Raw genomic sequence first — 6000 nt, forward strand, 5'->3', positions numbered from 1 at the left:
GAAAGGAGTTTCATACAATGCTTCTGTGTAGTTTATATTTGAACATATTCTTTTTTCCACTATTACCCACTTAGCGCTACGAATGTCCAGTTGCATTTTCTACAGACAGAGTGTTTCAAAACTGCTCAATCATAAGTACGGTTTAACTCTGTTAGCTGAATGCTCAGATCAGAAAGAAGTTTCACAGAATGCTTCTGTGTAGTTTATATTTGAATATATTCCTTTTTCCACTACTACTCTCTTAGCGCTCCAAATGTCCAGTTGCATTTTCTACAGAAAGAGTGTTCAGATCTGCTCAATCAAAAGTATGGTTTAAATCTGTTAGCTGAATGCACAGATCAGAAAGAAGTTTCACAGAATGATTCTGTGTACTTTATATTTGGAGACATTCCTTTTTCCACTATTACCCTCTTAGCGCTCCGAATCTCCACTTGCATTTTCTACAGAAAGAGTGTTTCAGAACGGCTCAATCAAAACTAAGGTTCAACTCCTTTAATTGAACAAACAGAACAGAAAGATGTTTCACACAATTCTTCTGTGTAGTTTTTATTTGTAGACATTCTTTTTCCCAATATAGGCCTCTTAGCGCTCAGAATGTCCAATTGCAGTTTCTACAGAAAGAGTGTTTCAGAACGGCTCAATCAAAAGTAAGGTTCAACTCTGTTAGTTGAATGCACAGAACAGCAAGAAGTTTCATACAATGCTTCTGTGTAGTTTATATTTGAACATATTCTCTTTTCCACTATTACCCACTTAGCGCTACGAATGTCCAGTTGCATTTTCTACAGAGTGTTTCAAAACTGCTCAATCAAAAGTATGGTTTAACTCTGTTAGCTGTATGCTCAGATCAGAAAGAAGTTTCACAGAATGCTTCTGTGTAGTTTATATTTGAATATATTCCTTTTTCCACTACTACGCTCTTAGCGCTCCAAATGTCCAGTTGCATTTTCAACAGAAAGAGTGTTCAGATCTGCTCAATCAAAAGTGTGGTTTAACTCTGTTAGCTGAATGCACAGATCAGAAAGAAGTTTCACCGAATGATTCTGTGTAGTTTATATTTGAAGACATTCCTTTTTCCACTATTACCATCTTAGTGCTCCAAATCTCCACTTGCATTTTCTACAAAGGAGTGTTTCATAACTGCTCAATCAAAAATATGTTTTATCTCTGTTAACTGAATTTACAGATCAGAAATAAGTTTCACAGAATGCATCTGTGTAGTTTATATTTGAAGATATTCTTTTTCCCAATGTAGGCCTCTTAGCGCTTAGCAGGTCCAATTGCAGTTTCTACAGAAAGAGTGTTTCAGAACGGCTCAATCAAAAGTAAGGTTCAACTCTGTTAGTTGAATGCACAGAACAGAAAGAATTTTCACAGAATGCTACTGTGTAGTTTATATTTGAATATATTCCTTTTTCCAATATTACCCTCTTAGCGCTCTGAATGTCCACTGGCATTTTCTACAGAAAGAGTGTTCAGAACTGCGCAATCAAAAGTATGGTTTAACTCTGTTAGCTTAATGAACATATCAGAAATAAGTTTCACACAATGCTTCTGTGTAGTTTTTATTTGAAGATATTATTTTTCCCAATAGAGGCCTCTTAGTGCTCAGAATGTCCAATTGCAGTTTCTACAGAAAGAGTGTTTCAGAACGGCTCAATCAAAAGTAAGGTTCAACTCTGTTAGTTGAATGCACAGAACAGAAAGAAGTTTCATACAATGCTTCTGTGTAGTTTATATTTGAACATATTCTTTTTTCCACTATTACCCACTTAGCGCTACGAATGTCCAGTTGCATTTTCTACAGACAGAGTGTTTCAAAACTGCTCAATCGAAAGTATGGTTTAACTCTGTTAGCTAAATGCTCAGATCAGAAAGAAGTTTCACAGAATGCTTCTGTGTAGTTTATATTTGAATATATTCCTTTTTCCACTACTACTCTCTTAGCGCTCCAAATGTCCAGTTGCATTATCTACAGAAAGAGTGTTCAGATCTGCTCAATCAAAAGTATGGTTTAACTCTGTTAGCTGAATGCACAGGTCAGAAAGAAGTTTCACAGAATGATTCTGTGTAGTTTATATTTGGAGACATTCCTTTTTCCACTATTACCCTCTTAGCGCTCCGAATCTCCACTTGCATTTTCTACAGAAAGAGTGTTTCAGAATGGCTCAATGAAAACTAATGTTCAACTCTTTTAGTGGAACAAACAGAACAGAAAGAAGTTTCACACAATTCTTCTGTGTAGTTTTTATTTGTAGACATTCTTTTTCCCAATATAGGCCTCTTAGCGCTCAGAATGTCCAATTGCAGTTTCTACAGAAAGAGTGTTTCAGAACGGCTCAATCAAAAGTAAGGTTCAACTCTGTTAGTTGAATGCACAGAACAGAAAGAAGTTTCATACAATGCTTCTGTGTAGTTTATATTTGAACATATACTTTTTTCCACTATTACCCACTTAGCGCTAGGAAAGTCCAGTTGCATTTTCAACAGACAGAGTGTTTCAAAACTGCTCAATCAAAAGTATGGTTTAACTCTGTGAGCTGTATTCTCAGATCAGAAAGAAGTTTCACAGAATGCTTCTGTGTAGTTTATATTTGAATATATTCCTTTTTCCACTACTACGCTCTTAGCGCTCCAAATGTCCAGTTGCATTTTCAACAGAAAGAGTGTTCAGATCTGCTCAATCAAAAGTATGGTTTAACTCTGTTAGCTGAATGCACAGATCAGAAAGAAGTTTCACCGAATGATTCTGTGTAGTTTATATTTGAAGACATTACTTTTTCCACTATTACCCTCTTAGCGCTCCGAATCTCCACCCTCATTTTCTACAAAAAGAGTGTTTCATAACTGCTCAATCAAAAATATGTTTTATCTCTGTTAACTGAATTTACAGATCAGAAATAAGTTTCACAGAATGAATCTGTGTAGTTTTTATTTGAAGATATTCTTTTTCCCAATGTAGGCCTCTTAGCGCTTAGCATGTCCAATTGCAGTTTCTACAGAAAGAGTGTTTCAGAACGGCTCAATCAAAAGTAAGGTTCAACTCTGTTAGTTGAATGCACAGAACAGAAAGAATTTTCACAGAATGCTACTGTGTAGTTTATATTTGAATATATTCCTTTTTCCACTATTACCCTCTTAGCGCTCCGAATGTCCACTTGCATTTTCTACAGAAAGAGTGTTCAGAACTGCGCAATCAAAAGTATGGTTTAACTCTGTTAGCTTAATGAACATATCAGAAATAAGTGTCACACAATGCTTCTGTGTAGTTTTTATTTGAAGATATTATTTTTCCCAATATATGCCTCTTAGCGCTCAGAATGTCCAATTGCAGTTTCTACAGAAAGAGTGTTTCAGAAAGGCTCAATCAAAAGTAAGGTTCAACTCTGTTAGTTGAATGCACAGAACAGAAAGGAGTTTCATACAATGCTTCTGTGTAGTTTATATTTGAACATATTCTTTTTTCCACTATTACCCACTTAGCGCTACGAATGTCCAGTTGCATTTTCTACAGACAGAGTGTTTCAAAACTGCTCAATCATAAGTATGGTTTAACTCTGTTAGCTGAATGCTCAGATCAGAAAGAAGTTTCACAGAATGCTTCTGTGTAGTTTATATTTGAATATATTCCTTTTTCCACTACTACTCTCTTAGCGCTCCAAATGTCCAGTTGCATTTTCTACAGAAAGAGTGTTCAGATCTGCTCAATCAAAAGTATGTTTTAACTCTGTTAGCTGAATGCACAGATCAGAAAGAAGTTTCACAGAATGATTCTGTGTAGTTTATATTTGGAGACATTCCTTTTTCCACTATTACCCTCTTAGCGCTCCGAATCTCCACTTGCATTTTCTACAGAAAGAGTGTTTCAGAACGGCTCAATCAAAACTAAGGTTCAACTCTTTTAATTGAACAAACAGAACAGAAAGAAGTTTCACACAATTCTTCTGTGTAGTTTTTATTTGTAGACATTCTTTTTCCCAATATAGGCCTCTTAGCGCTCAGAATGTCCAATTGCAGTTTCTACAGAAAGAGTGTTTCAGAACGGCTCAATCAAAAGTAAGGTTCAACTCTGTTAGTTGAATGCACAGAACAGCAAGAAGTTTCATACAATGCTTCTGTGTAGTTTATATTTGAACATATTCTCTTTTCCACTATTACCCACTTAGCGCTACGAATGTCCAGTTGCATTTTCTACAGAGTGTTTCAAAACTGCTCAATCAAAAGTATGGTTTAACTCTGTTAGCTGTATGCTCAGATCAGAAAGAAGTTTCACAGAATGCTTCTGTGTAGTTTATATTTGAATATATTCCTTTTTCCACTACTACGCTCTTAGCGCTCCAAATGTCCAGTTGCATTTTCAACAGAAAGAGTGTTCAGATCTGCTCAATCAAAAGTGTGGTTTAACTCTGTTAGCTGAATGCACAGATCAGAAAGAAGTTTCACCGAATGATTCTGTGTAGTTTATATTTGAAGACATTCCTTTTTCCACTATTACCATCTTAGTGCTCCAAATCTCCACTTGCATTTTCTACAAAGGAGTGTTTCATAACTGCTCAATCAAAAATATGTTTTATCTCTGTTAACTGAATTTACAGATCAGAAATAAGTTTCACAGAATGCATCTGTGTAGTTTATATTTGAAGATATTCTTTTTCCCAATGTAGGCCTCTTAGCGCTTAGCAGGTCCAATTGCAGTTTCTACAGAAAGAGTGTTTCAGAACGGCTCAATCAAAAGTAAGGTTCAACTCTGTTAGTTGAATGCACAGAACAGAAAGAATTTTCACAGAATGCTACTGTGTAGTTTATATTTGAATATATTCCTTTTTCCAATATTACCCTCTTAGCGCTCTGAATGTCCACTGGCATTTTCTACAGAAAGAGTGTTCAGAACTGCGCAATCAAAAGTATGGTTTAACTCTGTTAGCTTAATGAACATATCAGAAATAAGTTTCACACAATGCTTCTGTGTAGTTTTTATTTGAAGATATTATTTTTCCCAATAGAGGCCTCTTAGTGCTCAGAATGTCCAATTGCAGTTTCTACAGAAAGAGTGTTTCAGAACGGCTCAATCAAAAGTAAGGTTCAACTCTGTTAGTTGAATGCACAGAACAGAAAGAAGTTTCATACAATGCTTCTGTGTAGTTTATATTTGAACATATTCTTTTTTCCACTATTACCCACTTAGCGCTACGAATGTCCAGTTGCATTTTCTACAGACAGAGTGATTCAAAACTGCTCAATCAAAAGTATGGTTTAACTCTGTTAGCTGAATGCTCAGATCAGAAAGAAGTTTCACAGAATGCTTCTGTGTAGTTTATATTTGAATATATTCCTTTTTCCACTACTACGCTCTTAGCGCTCCAAATGTCCAGTTGCATTTTCAACAGAAAGAGTGTTCAGATCTGCTCAATCAAAAGTATGGTTTAACTCTGTTAGCTGAATGCACAGATCAGAAAGAAGTTTCACCGAATGATTCTGTGTAGTTTATATTTGAAGACATTCCTTTTTCCACTATTACCCTCTTAGCGCTCCGAATCTCCACTTGCATTTTCTACAAAAAGAGTGTTTCATAACTGCTCAATCAAAAATATGTTTTATCTCTGTTAACTGAATTTACAGATCAGAAATAAGTTTCACAGAATGAATCTGTGTAGATTTTATTTGAAGATATTCTTTTTCCCAATGTAGGCCTCTTAGCGCTTAGCATGTCCAATTGCAGTTTCTACAGAAAGAGTGTTTCAGAACGGCTCAATCAAAAGTAAGGTTCAACTCTGTTAGTTGAATGCACAGAACAGAAAGAATTTTCACAGAATGCTACTGTGTAGTTTATATTTGAATATATTCCTTTTTCCACTATTACCCTCTTAGCGCTCCGAATGTCCACTTGCATTTTCTACAGAAAGAGTGTTCAGAACTGCGCAATCAAAAGTATGGTTTAACTCTGTTAGCTTAATGAACATATCAGAAATAAGTGTCACACAATGCTTCTGTGTAGTTTTT

This window comes from Symphalangus syndactylus, chromosome 12 (genome assembly GCF_028878055.3).
Source record: "Symphalangus syndactylus isolate Jambi chromosome 12, NHGRI_mSymSyn1-v2.1_pri, whole genome shotgun sequence".
Lineage (NCBI taxonomy): Eukaryota > Metazoa > Chordata > Mammalia > Primates > Hylobatidae > Symphalangus > Symphalangus syndactylus.